This window comes from Ischnura elegans, chromosome 2, assembly GCF_921293095.1.
Source record: "Ischnura elegans chromosome 2, ioIscEleg1.1, whole genome shotgun sequence".
Lineage (NCBI taxonomy): Eukaryota > Metazoa > Arthropoda > Insecta > Odonata > Coenagrionidae > Ischnura > Ischnura elegans.
In genome coordinates this window covers 140,506,681-140,522,163 of record NC_060247.1, presented here as the reverse complement: position 1 = coordinate 140,522,163, position 15,483 = coordinate 140,506,681, and the positions used below count along the sequence as shown (strand labels likewise).

Below are 15,483 nucleotides of genomic sequence, written 5' to 3'. Positions count from 1 at the left end.
CGTCGCGTTTTCGCGCGCTTGAAAATGTTCACTTTTCAATTAATCGTGAAAAATAGATATCGTCATTTAAAGATCTAAAAGCGTGAAATGCTTTCTCCAGGAGTAATAATCTTTCGATTTCGGCAATAAAAGATAATAGGAAACCACCCTATTGATGGCTGGAAAGGCGTATCAAATGGACTTGGGAGGTGACATGGTAAAGTTTTTGCTAGGAGCCACAAAAAGGTATGCTTTATATTTCGGCGCGACAGAGGGTCGGGAAGAGGTTAAGTTCCACACGTGGCAAGGAATGGGATTAATACATGTGAGGGCATAAAACCACTGGCAAATATTCACTATGACGATGACATATTGTTCAGGCGTCCCTAGAGAAATGAGCTGATGAGAACGAGTCCGGAAAACGCGGAGGGATAAGAAGTATATTATGTTGCGGCGAGACAGCGGGTTAAGAAAAGGTTATAAATGTATATGATATCCTTCCTGTAGCAGACTCAAATTCGGCGCACAATAGCGTCAGTGAAATATGGGGAAAGATTCAAAAGTCCAAAAGATGTATAAAGGGCAAAAAGGTAGAACTTTGAAGTTCCACGCGTGGTAAGGAATGGAGTTTTACGAGAACGGCGGTGAATAAAAGTCTGAGAGAAGGAAATAAAAATTGGGAAAATGATAGGTAGGAGAGAAAAAGAACGGACGAATGATATGGCGAGGGAAGCGAAGAAAATTGTGGAAAGGAAACCATGAATCAGACGGGAAATGATTTGGAAAATGGGAGAGATAAGGGTGCGGGAAAATGCGGAACCCGGAAATAAGCAGGAGTTGTGAGAAAGTAAATTTTAGTCCTCTTACTTGGAATTTTGAAGGCGATTTTGGCGAAGGTACTGATTGATCAATAGAACAGTAGTCCTATGATTTGTAATTTGCAGGACGTTTATCCTTAAGGAATGGGAGCTAGGGAATATCGATACGACTGCTACAATATATTCTTATGGTTTGCTATCTTTAGCTATAATTAATCCTTACGGGCAAAATAAACAGAATTAACACCCAGCTCTCAAGATATCTATTTCCTATGACAGCTCTACACCCCATATTCTTCTTCGTCTTCTTCCTTCTTCCTCTTTTTCCCCAAGTCCTCAATTCTTGGCTTTCTGTCTCAGGAGACTTTTCCTACAATTTTCCCTGCCATTATATTTCTTGCACAGAGTGCCGTGCAGCGTAGTCTATCCATCAGTGCCTTCTTTGGGGTATGATACTCCTTCTTCTCTTATCCTTTGATGCACCTCCTTGTCCAAGTCCGCTAATGTATTTTCAGCATCCCCGCCTCCAACACTAGACGTCGAAGGCTTTCATCCTTTGTTAGATCATGATCATGTTAGATAAATTTTTGAGGCACAGATTCATTGTCTTCAATATAAAGAATCTCTTAAATCTCTTAGTAAAGAGTAGCCACCTATTTTCCACGAATACAATCTTCGCTTAGGCTACACGCAACTTGAGGTCTGTTGTGCTCTTTCCAGCCCAGGTAATTTCTCCTGATGTGGGTATACATATGATTACAATTGTTACTGTGTATCTCATTTGTTTTTGACGTTGGCCACTGTCACCTCTTCCTCGAACTTGGACTACTTCTTATTGGTTTTCATGACGACAGCAGTACTATACAGAAATAATTAAAAATGCCGGTGGAGGCAAAACTTCATGGAACGAATGCTGATGAGAGGCAAGAGAATGTAAACAAAGCCCCAAGTCAGTGAAAAGGAAAAAAAATGTGCTGATGGATAGAGAATCTTGACACAGTCCCTGAGACGGCTTCCGAAATTGTGCAGTGGGACTATTTAGGGAATGGGTCGTTTTTGCGAAAACCGTCCGTCATCGATGGACGGGTTGAACCATTCGGGTTACCCTACCAACTTTCGCAGCTAACTTAGTGATTTTTTCGTATTTCACTAAATGAATTTGAATCCTCAAGTAGTTTTGGAGTTGTCTTGTTATTTTTAGAACCAGCCGCAACCTCCAGCGCCACTCGAATTATTCGGCTCAGCTCGGTATTCTCTTTCCACGTTGGACAGCCAAGCAGGCATATCTATCTATGAAAGCTACCCACGGGCTCTTTTGCTACTCCCACATATTCCACCTCATCTGCTCAGCACACATAGAGGGCGTAAGGTTTTGCGACAAACTTACGTGTCAGAAATGTAAAACTGAGAAAAATTGGCTCAGGTAGGATATGGGATTACATTAGAATTCGATTAATTCGGAATTTTTTTAATTGAATGAAATGATTTTTATCGTGTGAAAAAATAATTTAAGATTGAGCCATGCTGCATGCTCACCGAATTTCTTTAATGGAAGTTTACCAGAATTGAACTGCATTAGTTCTAAAAATAAGATGGCTAGAGACATTTCTTGAGATGAATTTCTGTTTTAATCTCTGTTTCCTTTTTTTTCTAGCTGGGACATCCTCGCTTCTTGCTGAGTGTTGTCGGACTTGAATTGACTGGTGAGTACCCGTTTTCATTTTTAAATACTCTTTTATTTTGATGAAATCATTCAGATTCCACGGAAGATCAAATTATACAATAATATATTTTAAAACTCGGTTTCTAAACGCTTGAGTCTCCATCTATCGTGCGGGAAGCGATGTTTTCCGTCCAAAATTCTTCGATTACTTCGTAATATCTTATATTTCTTTGACTTGTACTACTTACTGCTTTATCTTGCGGGAACTTAATATCGATTTAAAGGCAAAGAAACTCCCTCTTCATAGTTTCCCTTATCTTCCTCGTAGTCTTCACGGAGACATTTCAGTATTAATTGTTTGTGTTGCATACGCATGAACCAATAAAAAGAAATTGATCAAGAGCTGTCCTCAATATGGAATTTTACAATGTATAAAAGGAATTGTTAATAGTTGGAGAATGTCATTTACCATCAAGAAAACAAGTATTCCGCTCAAATGTATTGAGACCCATGGGTAAACATGCTAGCTTCAATGCTACTGATTCTAAATTGCCACCATCTATTTTAGAAAATTCATCAATTTCAGTTTAAGTCATGGCCATAAAATAGATTCCAAAGCCCTGTCAGCTAGTCAATGAGTCCAAACTTTGATGACGTTACAAACTCGTGAAAAGTGGGTAAAGTTTCGCATTATTTATGTTTAATTACCAGTAAATGGGTAATTATGAAAGCTACTTATTCGTTGAAGCTTACCTCTCCCAACAATTGACCGAATTTTTGAACGAATAACGATTTCGGCATTCGAGACAGCGATATCATAGCATGAGGATTGTCAACCTAGTTACGGTAAAAAAATACCGTGAGCCGTTTTTTTGTAAGCATGAATCATATCTTACAGCCCTAGATTGAATTATATTTTACGCGTCATGTGCTATTTAGCTAAATACTACAGTAGAATTAAAGGAAAGGGTTAAAGAGCATACGAAATTTAATTTAATTTTGCATGGCCATGTACATCAACTCTTGCAGCAAAATATTATGAGACGGAGATCACGAAGCCTCTTCAAAGACGGTAAAATCAAATTTTAATTTATTCTTATGGAATAAAAAGAGATCTTCGTTATTTAGTTTTCATAAGACTAAATTGATATTTTAATTAAGTTTTTCAAACTATATTATTAGGTAATTTTTACAATTTTCTGCATCATTAATTGAGCATTAGTTTTTATCAATTTGATATCGGAGAATATTGGGCGCGGAAACCCAGGGTGGGCCCCAGGAGATACACCTCTCCTGTCTGGGATCCAAGTCAAAGACTTTATGCTCATGTATACCCGGAGAGGGGGGAGGGAAGAGAGAGAGGGGGGGATGGGAGTCGTCGCGACGCAATGAGAGTGTGACGACGCCTCCGAAGGGGTTCTAAGGAGTCAGGGAAGGTGGAAGGGTGATTGGGATGGGAGATTCTCTACGCCAACGTCATGAAGGCTGCGAAGCGAAACCGAACTTAATTAACCTACAAAATCTATGCTAATCCATGCTATGAAGAAGAATAATTCAGAGATTTCTGTGTAAAGACATCGGAAGGTAGTTAGAGCTGTCGATTGTAAAGAGATGCAGGGAGGGTAAATGAAGTTGCTACTTCTTCTCACATAAATTACCTCCAGGTACTCACGCGTGGATGTTTCCACGTCCCTTGGAGTTCAATTTCCTGCCCTTGGCGTTCTCAGAGCCTGTTCAGCCAATCACGCCCCTTGGTGACGCGGAGTGACGGTGGAAGTGAACACACAAGAGAGACGGACACACTTCAATGGAGCTCCACTTTCAATATCCCAACCATCAAACCTCATATCCGCCTCGTGATTACTCATAGAGAGATCAATTCTCGCGAGTGACTAAACACGCACATGAAGGCCTATGAGGCTAGACTGTCTTCGAGCAACTGCCGTGAATTACCCTTCGAGTTAATATTAGCTTGACATCGGCTAAATTTGCTCGGAAAAATCGGATAGGAATTTTTCTTAGACGATGTGAAAAATATTCTTCATGTACCGTCTTACTATGGTGGAAGGGGGCACGAGAAGATGATGCAGGAAATATGCTACAAAAAAGAGAGATTGATGATCTCATTCATTCCTCTTGCCACCAGAGATAACAATATTCAATCAATTCATAGCATTAAAAATCGTGGTACTCCTTAGGACGACTCAATGCATATATTTCTTGTTCCATTCGTATTTTTTGTTCTTTCCTCATTTTCACATATTTGTTTAATCTACATTTTATTGTTGTTGAGCTGCGCCGTACACCTAATTCTCTGATTAAAACTTGCGTTGACAGAATTAAAGAAATTCCAAACCGTTATTTAATTGTAAGCTTTTCATCGTAGCGTTTTGGAGTTATACGCGCAGGTTGCATGGAGCAATGTGAGGTTAACGGGAACTCAAATCACCTGAATTACTATGCAATTGCCACTTTTATCATTGGATGTTTTTATGACTATTTGGTGGGCATGAAAAGCATCTCCTGCATGCTGCATACTTGTGATTGGTCTCCCGCCGTCACACACCCCAGGGGTGACTCGCAGGGTATTATTCAGAAGCAGGCAGATGCGGGAATAAGGCCAAAACCAGAAAATTTACTGCGCTCAACCTGCCCTGACAAGAGGCTAATGTAGGTATTTATCTATTTGTGTATTTTCTCTCAGAGATACGATTGATTTGGAAATCAGGTATCTTAAAATTGCTAATGAACCACATAAAACGCTATTTCCTGGAAACAAAATGTTTTTTGAAACTTCGGAGTAAAATTCTGACACAAAATATTCATTTGTGTCGAAAAAACCACGCCTGTTATATTTGTACGGACATTGAAATTTGACCGGAGAGAAAGACCGGGAACGAGACAACCTGTGGATTTTTGCAGATACCGCCCGTCGACTTTCCCAACGAGAATAACTCGAGGTACCTGTAGAAGAAAGATAGAGAACCGAACAAATATGGGATATATATATTTTTCAAGGTCTCAATATCGGCATTGATGAAAACTGTTGAACCGGGCTATATGAGGAAATAATATTATTCAAAGACGGCAACCAAATAAAAAAATTGAAGAATGATCACAGGCTCTCCCGACGTAAAGAATCGTGGAAAGTGACCCGGAGGAATTCTCGAGTAACCTTCCTCGAAATAAATAAATAATTGTTTTATTCCACCATTGATAAACTCCAGTGCTCATTTCATGATAGTAAATATTACTCTGATCATGTATCAGAAAATAACCGAAACACATCATACATGATCAATGATCATGTATGTATTTTCTGCATATTCTCTTGAATATCATCATAGGCGCCAAAGACGTCTAATTTCTGCAATTACCCGAAAATATGCAAACAGATATTGAGGTCGTATAAAATCGTTTCAGGCTTAATTTTGTACCATAATGCTATAGCCATGATTAAAGCACAAATGTTATTATCCAAACTACTTTATTTAACACTTAACCGACCATGGTTTCGACACTTTGTGTCATTTTTAAGCTTTCAAAATATGTTTTAATCATGGAGATATTGAGGTGTTATGACTTGCGACAACTTCTGGAATTTATTCAAGTAACGTTGATTTTGAAATGTTGCTGTAAATATATTGTCCGTTTTAAATGCATTCACTGCAATCCATCAGATTATGTTTACGAGGACATGAATTGTAGCTTGGTATAATTGTATATAATGGCTACTACTAACTTAATGGAACTCTTTTTCTTTAATTTCTCAATATTTTCTGACAAATTATAATTTATGTTAATAAATCAGAAATGATTGGGGAAGTTACATTACTTTTAGAATTAACTCAGCATTAAGAGGAGATAAAAAAATCGACGTCTCGCTATGCCTCCTCTCGATTCCTCGAGTCGAGTGGAGTGAGTGCTTCGTGCCTTATCGCGTTGGAATTCGAGACAACGAAGCCATGCACAAGTTCCTTGACTTGAGAGAGACACTTATAAATTTGATTTCGTTGGAATTGATAGCGAAGGAAGGAAAATTCATTGCTTTGGCTGAGAACGTTAATGAAGGTGACCAGAAAGTTCAATCAATGATTTGAAGGTAATGCCATGATTGACACGAATCCAAATAAGACGAAAGCTCTAAGACCCGGTGAATTATTCGGGTGAGTTCTCGTCGGCTTTCTATAAAAAAACCGCGTTAGAGACTGCGCGATGTAAGCCGACGTTTCGTTAGGATATTTTAGCAGGATGCTCACGGCTAAGTTTTGGTAATCTCTACTGTAATTTTATGATATATATCTCCAATTTCTCTGGTTTTCTCCGATTAGTCTCCTTTTTCCGGGATTTCCCGCCTTCTTTTAAGTTCGGGCGCCATGTACTCCTGAGGTTGAGTTTCATATTCTTGTGTTTGGGATGAAGCTGTATTTTTATAGCTTTTTTGGTTATTCTATCCCATAAACCTCTGGTCCTTTCAATTTGGGCGATTTCCGTCGGCGTCCGTCATCCAGACTATAACCCGGTGGGAAACTCGGAAATTATTCACCACATATCCGAACAAATTTCTATGGGGGTTTCTACTGTACGATATAATTTTTAGACCCACCCACCCACGACAAACTGATGCGGCTAGCAGGTTAAATTTGTTACTTAACTAAACGTAATATGTTTGAATTAAAAACTATCTGCTGTCTCGTCCACTACAAACGGGCTGCTGGTGAGCGAATGGTATCATTTTCAATATATATTCCCCTAAATTGACAGAGTTCCTGAATCAACCCTGGGCGTTCATCCAGGTAATTGCTGGTGGTGGCCAACTCAAGTTAAATAGGTGACTTTAGGTTGGCTAGTTACTTTGAAAATTTGTCTGCCAATTAATTGGCCAGTATCTTCTTCTGTTTGCCTGACTGTAGCGATGACTAGCCCTTTAACAAGTGATAATTCTTTGAATAAGTGTTAAGATGTGTATTCATAAAACTTATGCATTTTCAAATGTGGTAGGCCACTTAATCGGGGGGGAAAAAATTTTTGCCACGATATTTTAACCATGGATAACTGATGCCAGTAAGAACAACTCGAGACTTGGATATGCTTTGCCTGCCGAGGATCGCGATGCATTCTGGGCATCCGGCAACTGGTCTAACTTGCAGCCAATCGGAGCGCTTCATGCAAACTTTCTGTACTCTAAAAATGGTGCGTTTTCGTCCAAAACATCATTTATAATTTTGCTTCCTACTGCCAACAGCTTCACCAGGGTAAACTTTCGTGACAGTATTTTTCTCCATCCTATAGAAATTAAGGACGGTTAAGGATAATTTAACGTAGTAGAATTAGATAGTCTTGAAGTAATTTGCGCCTGAAGATGATGATAATTCATTGAAACCCAAGTCGCGCTGAGAAAAAAAAAAGTGGTATAAGTAATTGTCTGATATCCAGGAAAACTTAGTCTTAAGCTTACAGGGAATTCAGAACGGTGAACCATACCTCTGGAGAGACTGGCTTTTAAACTCGTCCTAGGCAAGTAGCGACTTATGGGATTATAATTGTGGGCGCCTTGAATACGCCGTCACCACTGGGGGAGATGAGCACCCCTGTGCAACACAAAGGTGCGACCCCCTTTAAGGGGGCGTCGCTTTGAACGCGGGCGAATGCAGAGGTGGACTAATCTTCTCTCGCTCCCACTAGCAATCTGTGAGCGATTCACTTCAGCACTATGCATGCACCTCGCCACTCGGCACACCTTCGCAAGACTCCGACCCTTTCTTCTAAACGTCCTACCACGGCACCCTCCCTACTTTGGATGGGACTTGCCTCCTTCTAATTGCTGCACGTGCTTTCTTTCATGCGCCTTTCATATCACAGCTATCGGCCCACCGTTGTCGACACATCATCGCGCATGCGCCAACATGCAGTCACGCCGCAAGGGCGTTCAAAGCTGCTTCGGGGAAACCTGACTTAAGTACGACCTCCCAGGTTACAGAGAATGATTGAAATTTTTGTGCACACATTTTGCGTATTCGGCGTTGTGTCGCGTTTGCGAGAACAGAAAGCAGTGTTCGCATTTATCACACTTTCAAAGAGAGCATTCAATCACACATTAGATAAGTATTACAGATTCAGGCGTTATATGGTGGAAGCTGGACACAATTAAATAAAAATGGTATCACTTTCAATGCATTAGTACGCATTAAACTATTATGGAAAAGTCATACCATCTTTTATTTAAACACTTATTAGATCATGGCGGTTCGGAAGATTTATATTTTTACGTGCTTTCTTATTTTTGATGCCAACTTCTGATATGTATTCCTCAATTATTCGATGTTTTTTTGCCATTAAAGTTTTTTTAATGTCTGCGCCTAGCATTTTGCTTTTTGTGCTCTGCTTTTTTCTTTGCTGATAGAATCGTTGATGGAGAAGTGGCATGGAAGAATGGCAGAAGGCCTCAGATGAGGAATTTGGAGAATGGCGTAAAACAGAGGAATCGCGTAGGTGCTAAAAGATCAGCCTATATAAGAATAGAGTGGAGAGCTGCGTCAAAACGATCTAAGAACCTATTGAAATCGATATAACAGTTAATTCACTCCCCATTTTTGTTTCCAAATCCGATGTAATTTTTCTCATTTTGCTCATAGCTACCTTTTCAGCCAATAACAACCTGTTCTGAATTTATGACTTCGTCTAGTCTGGTAGTGCTCCAAATTAGTTTTCAAGGTGCCTTTTAGGTCCATAAATGAGGATGGAACGTGGAAGTATCCGGGCTTATAAAGACCTACGGGAGCTCTGTAAAGACCCAGGCAGAATAGCACGAGCGATAAGTAGAAGACTCATGTGGGCTGGCCATGTATGATAAAAGCTGAGGAGAGAAGATGCCGCTGTAATAAAAGCTGTATCTGAAGGATTAAGAAGAAAAAAATACCCTTTGGGACGGCCGCGACTCCGCTGGAACGACCACATCGTAAGAAACGTGAGAATGATTGAGCTATCATGGACCAAATAGATTTCATTTTTATTTTGTATTTACATAATTTTAAAGCTGCGAAATGTTTGTGATTCCTGTTTACTAGTTTTGACAATTTATTATTTCAATTAATTATACCTAATTGTTAAGATAAATTTTAAGTCTATGAAAAAATATAAATGATTGTTTTACCTTAAGTCTACAACTGGCTGGATAGGATACGTTAGTACAAAGCCAACGAAAACCAAATCAAAGCGGTATTTTCAGTGCCATACTGTATACCTGTAGGAAGGCGATAGTTATAGGATTGGATCGAGAGTGGTGGAGAGATGCTGTTAGCGAGGCGAAAAAGCTTCTAAGATTTAAGTGGCCTAATAGGTAAGGTGAGGTCTAGTTTGATCCTAGGGTGGTGAATGCAGGAAGGGACCAAATGGTTGCATTCACCCCACCCTGTGCTGCATTACCCTGTACTGTGAACACAGCCTCCACCCCGCTCTATCGGCTCACCGTCGTCGACACATCATCGCGAGGGGCGGGTGGGTGTTTTTTAAAGTCGGTCGGCGTCGGTGCAGATGCGGAATGTGGAGCATCGAACGAGGAGTGGCTCCCCTCTCCACCCCTCTTTCCCCTCCCCTCCCACATCCCTGCGATGATGATGAAAAGCTTTCCGAATGAAATGATTCTCGCCTCGCGGAAGCCAAGCGGTGGTTGCGGAAAGGGAGTTGATGGGAGCGAGGAGTGTAGTGCACCTGAAGGGGGCGGCCAAGACCAGAGCCCCCGGGGACAAATTAATAAGCCTCCCCCGCGAAGAAATCGTTCTTCAAACTCGCTCCTTCGAACCGAAGGTTGATTTGGATGTGTGGTGGTAGAATGTACCTGGAACTAAGCCACAAGAGTATGCACTTCACTCATCCCGAGTAATTATACATTGTAAGCTCCCCGCTCAGACTAGCGGTTAGTGGAGGTTGTTGGGAAAAGAACCGTTAGCATCAGAGAGAAATTAAGACTTTATGTGTTAACATTATTGTAAAAAAATGTGTTTATAGATTAATAAATCAGATGGCAGAGTTTTTTTTAAACAGTTAAAAGCTCAGCATTCACTTTAATGTCCTAGTAAAATAATAGTTTGGAATGAGAAGCAAAGAAAAACATACAGCGACAATGCAGAACATACAAGCATGATTATAGATCGTTGAAATGGTCAGCTAAATAGGGCTAGTTATAAGGCATCAGTATTCGAAGAAGTAAGATCTGATGCTTTCCTGGGGAATATAGTCAAAGAAGGCTGGAAGCACGTATAGCCTTCTTTGATCAGTAGTCAAAGTGTGGAAAAATTAATGAAGAGACAGGTTGACTTCGCCCACGGATAGGCAGTAGATTAATATACAATTATATATTTTTGCAACCTTTTCTATAATTTTGCCATGCATAGGAGAAATAATTATACCTATATCTAAATTCAATAAGGCAATTACCTCTCTTGTATTATTGTCATTTTCAGACTTGGGAATGGAGCTTGGCACTTAAAAGACGTTCTCTGTGCCACTCTGAATACGTCAATATGCCCGATATTAATTGTTTCAACAATATTAGCCTAGAACAAAGCCTCCAATTCGATAGTGATCACTAACCTAATTCGTGTAAAAGTTCAGTCGCTCTTTGTTTGCTAGTAGAAGTTTTCGCGCCTTTTCTTTCGAGTTTTGTTTTTCAAGAATTAAATCCTTCTTCCCCGGATTCACTTATGCTCGCCGCGCAATATAGATTAAGTATGACTAGTGCGGAGCAGAAGCTATGATTCACTGTTCAGTGGGAGAACCTTCTGTAACACACACTCGAGGAGTCCTTTGCTTCACGGCTTACCACAAGCATTTCTCGAATGCGTTCCCTACGATAGCTTAGAAGTTATTGGAACGTCGATGTATTTTTCTGAAACGGGCACCCTCCTGTCAAGGCATATTCGCATTGCTGACAATTCGTAGGCGTGTTCACGTTGTAGATTGCCAAATGTTTTATGCATGACAATTTTGTTCCAGATACCCCTGGAATACCTTATAATACTGCTTGGATAGGAAATAATGTTATTCGCACAAACTAAAGAACTCTGCGTTTGTGATAATCATGTATTTGGTGATTCAATTAATGCTAGTCCTTGATTATGGCCCTAAACTAATGAGAGTTTAATTGACAAAACGTTTTGTTTATCTAATAAGAGCATTTTATTAGTTTTCACGTATTTTGCGGTAATTTATCACATCATCTCTGAGTATTAGAATATGGCTGATAGTTATGGATATCAAGCCATTCATATTTGTTTTGAACGAAAGGGGACCAATTACGCTTCCTTGTGGAATATGTAATTAGTTATTTCTCAAGTATTGCGTCTCTTGCTTCTTAAAAATCTGTTTATCTGTTCTAAAAATTCCAACTGGTAGCAGTTTATTTTCCATCAGTTCTTTGGTTTCTGAGTTTCCTAGTATCCTATGGCCACCTGGGTCTAAATTCGCTAGAGTACCTGTAGCCATACGTTGTTTCAGCTGGGCCAGACCTTCCTACAGATATACAGCATGGCACTGAAAATACCGCTTTGATTTGGTCTGGGTTAGCTCCGTACTAAACATATCCTATCCAGCCAGGTAGATAAAGGACTTAAGGTAAAACAAGCATTCATATTTTTTCATCGACTTAAAATTTATCTTATCAATTAGGTATAATTAATTTAAATAATAAATTGTCAAAAATAGTATACAGGTATCACAAACATTCCGCAGCTTTGCAATGATGTAAATGCAAGAGGAAAATGAAATCTCTTTGGTCCAGCTTAGCCTCTTTAATAGGCTTCTCAGCCGGTGCTTCGCCTCACGATTTAATGTAGATATTTTATAATTCTGTTTTTTGTTTGATAAAAGAGTCTAAGGAGTGCGTTCATATATAACTTTTTCATTTTAAAACCAGAACTCATAGACGAAATGTTGAGGAAAATGTCGTACTATCTGATAGTGCTGGAATTCGGATCTTAAAGAGCAATGGAGGAAACAGTTTAGATTAGAAGGCAGTTTTTTTTCAAAATTTAGTATTTGATTTGACGCCATAACCTGGGAAATACGTTAATAATGGGTTACTATAATACATAATACGTTTAAAATACGTTTTCCTTATATAAGTAAAACTCTCAGAACACATAGTCAAGAATTGGTAGAAAGATTATTAGTCATGGAAATTGAATATGGTCCATAATTAGCGAGGGAGGGGATACTTCGGGTTCGGGGGAGGATAGCTATTTGTTCCACCCTTAAGAAAGAAGGAATTTGGACCAAAAAGATAAATGGGAGTGAGGATATCAGGCAAAAAGAGAAGGAAAAACACATAAGTATGTAGTACATATTTCCAGGAGTTGAAGGGTTAAGTTTATTTTCACATAAATATTCGGCTCGCACCAACACGTGCGTGAGCGTGTTTCATGAGGGCGTTGGGTGCATGATGCACGCCTTGGGACGGAGGGAAGGTCGTGGAAGGGGGGTGGGGTGGAAGATTCGCCCCCTTCCCGTTTCCTCCCTCTGAAGCACTATCAGGGTCTTTCCCTTGTCGTCGTCGCCGCCGCCGGTGCTCGCGCTGCAAGTAAATAATTAAGCGACCGCTAGTGCTGCGGGCGGGTCGCATAGGCCCTTAAAGGTGAGCTCTTGTGTCTCGCGGGACTACCAAGTCGTTTTGCTGAGTGGCTGGAAGCCATTTTATCGGAAATGTTAGCAGTAAGTTATCCGTGGGGAGCATTTAGCGTAAGGTATCAGTTCCCGAATGCAAATGTTATCCTTCATAGAAAAAACATCGCGGAAACTGGTGAAATATGGCGATTGTTAGCGTGGAATTGATTTTGATTTAACGGGAAAAATAAGCGTGAAATTTTAGGAATGCACCGTGTCGTAGTCATTTGTTTAAGCGTTCCGATTGAATATTCTCCGTGTTTTGTTAATTAAAATCATGAGTTATGAAAGAATACTCCTTGGGGATATGAATATTATGGATGTGATATGCTCAAACTCCGAAGAAAGAAAAGAAAAGGCGCCAAGCAGCGAATGAAAGAACTAAATTCAGTGTCATTATGGTGTTTGCGTCGGTTTAAAACAGTGCCGTCATATGTATAATGCAATATAGCCCCATTCACATTTGCGGAGACTCCTCTACTTTGTTGCTAAGCTCGGCTATGACCGCGGAAGCGGCTATATTTTCATTGCATTGCGTTATTCTTGCATGACTGGGAGCATAAATGCAAGAGTTTTTCTAGGTCTTACTATCGATAATGTCTGGGAAACTAAGGACCATCCCCGATTGCGTTCAACGCTGACCTCTTAAAAATTTAATTTTTTTATCGCGCTGCGAAATTTGAACGCGATCTGGTGGTGACACTTAGGCACTTACTCCCCAGGTACTACGTGATCGGCTGTGGTTATCATTCGGCGTTGTGGACTTTTTAACTGCTACTGTTTTTTTCTTAGTTTTCAATTCGACAAGTTGCCGCAGGAAACCCAGAGAGTCTTTAAATGAATGAGTTCAAAGTAATTCCGACGAGATGGAATTCCTCGGCAGTCTGTGTGCTATAAATGTTGAGCTATTCAGTTAAGCTGACATCATAGTTCATGTAGTAATCATAGTTCACCACAGCTCATCATAGTTCATGTAATTAATGCATCAATCAGCTCATTTATTTGAATACGAAGGGGGTAAATCTTATCCCAGATGAGAGTTGCTTGTGAATGACACGCAAATAGAGTCACGTTACTTTCGCTGAGTAACCATTCTCGTTGAATGCCTCTGTTTTAAGGTGCGTTTACACTGTGTAATATGTTGTATGTAACAAGTTACTTGTAACATTTGTTTTTTATAACATTTTTTTTTATAAAAAGAGTCCAGCGGAGCCAAAAATGCACAAATAACATGTTACAGATCAGGGATGCCGACTTACAAAAAATATTGGGGGGGGCCCAAACCGGGGATCTTGTCCCGGGTAATTTTATAAGTAGTGAGTTTTAAGTTTTTTAAGAATCTTAGAAGATTCATATGATCATCATTAGAACCCTTATAACTAGAATCTCGATATCTGAGCACTCGGGGGAAAATCGACAAGCCCGACACATTTTTTCCACACACCCATAACGAATTTTTGAGGGGGCTCGGGCCCCCCAGGCCCTATGGAGTCGGCGCCACTGTTACAGATTCACCCGTCAACTGGCTATCCCCACCCATCAACTGGCTAGCCTCACCTCTTTTCTGTAACATGTTACACATTTTCCCACTTCGTGCGGGAAACCAAAAACTTGTTATGTAACACGAATTTCTGTTTTGTAATACAATATTACATGTAACTTGTTCACGGAATTGTAACTTTTTCATAAACATGTTATATTTAATTTGTTTATATAACATGTTACATTGTCTATACACACATTTAGGAATATGTGTAATATTTCTAATCTTGCCGCGTGAACAGCGGTGAAATATACAAGAATTGCCATGAGAAAGAATTTCTCTGGACCGGGTATCGAACCACGAAGCTTTGGCTTTCCGGGCCACTGCGCAGACCACTACTCTATCCGTTTCAAATAAATTTATTTCCAGAAAAAAATTTGTTCTTTAATTCTCATGGAAATTATACCGAGGCTGATGGTATTAGGTGTTAGGCCCTCGCGGTCCATCAAGGACGGCAACGCGAAGGAGGAAGGACTTCCAAGAAGCCACAGCCGGATGAGAGCCTCAAACCTGCGCTAAAGCCGCGCAAACGGTACCTAGGTGTAATATTTCTAACTTTCTCACTCTGAACTAGTTGTGGCTTCTTGGTCTGCGCAGTGGGCCGGAAAGCCAAAGGTCCGTGGTTCGATTCCCGATCCAGGGGAATTTTTTCTCATGGCAATTCTTGCATACACCTTTAGGAGTTTTCGGGGGATGCCTCGATTAGCAGCCCAGCGGTTATGTATCCACCACGCTCTATCTGAGACATTAGGCGGGCACAGAAGTAGTCGCACCAGAAGCAATAGACGGCATATTCTAGCATCAGAAGTTCATTTATGATA

The 15,483-nt window shown here is 40.2% G+C and overlaps 1 protein-coding gene across 1 annotated transcript in view; it reads left to right on the top strand.

The window, feature by feature from the left end:
* Positions 1-2,460: 2,460 nt before the first annotated feature.
* LOC124153278 (neuropeptide F receptor) overlaps positions 2,461-15,483 on the top strand; it is a gene marked incomplete at its 3' end in the record, with an annotated part of 334,845 nt that continues 321,822 nt past the window's right edge. Inside the window, exon 1 of the mRNA XM_046526376.1 lies at positions 2,461-2,500. The remainder of the gene's footprint in view (positions 2,501-15,483) is intronic.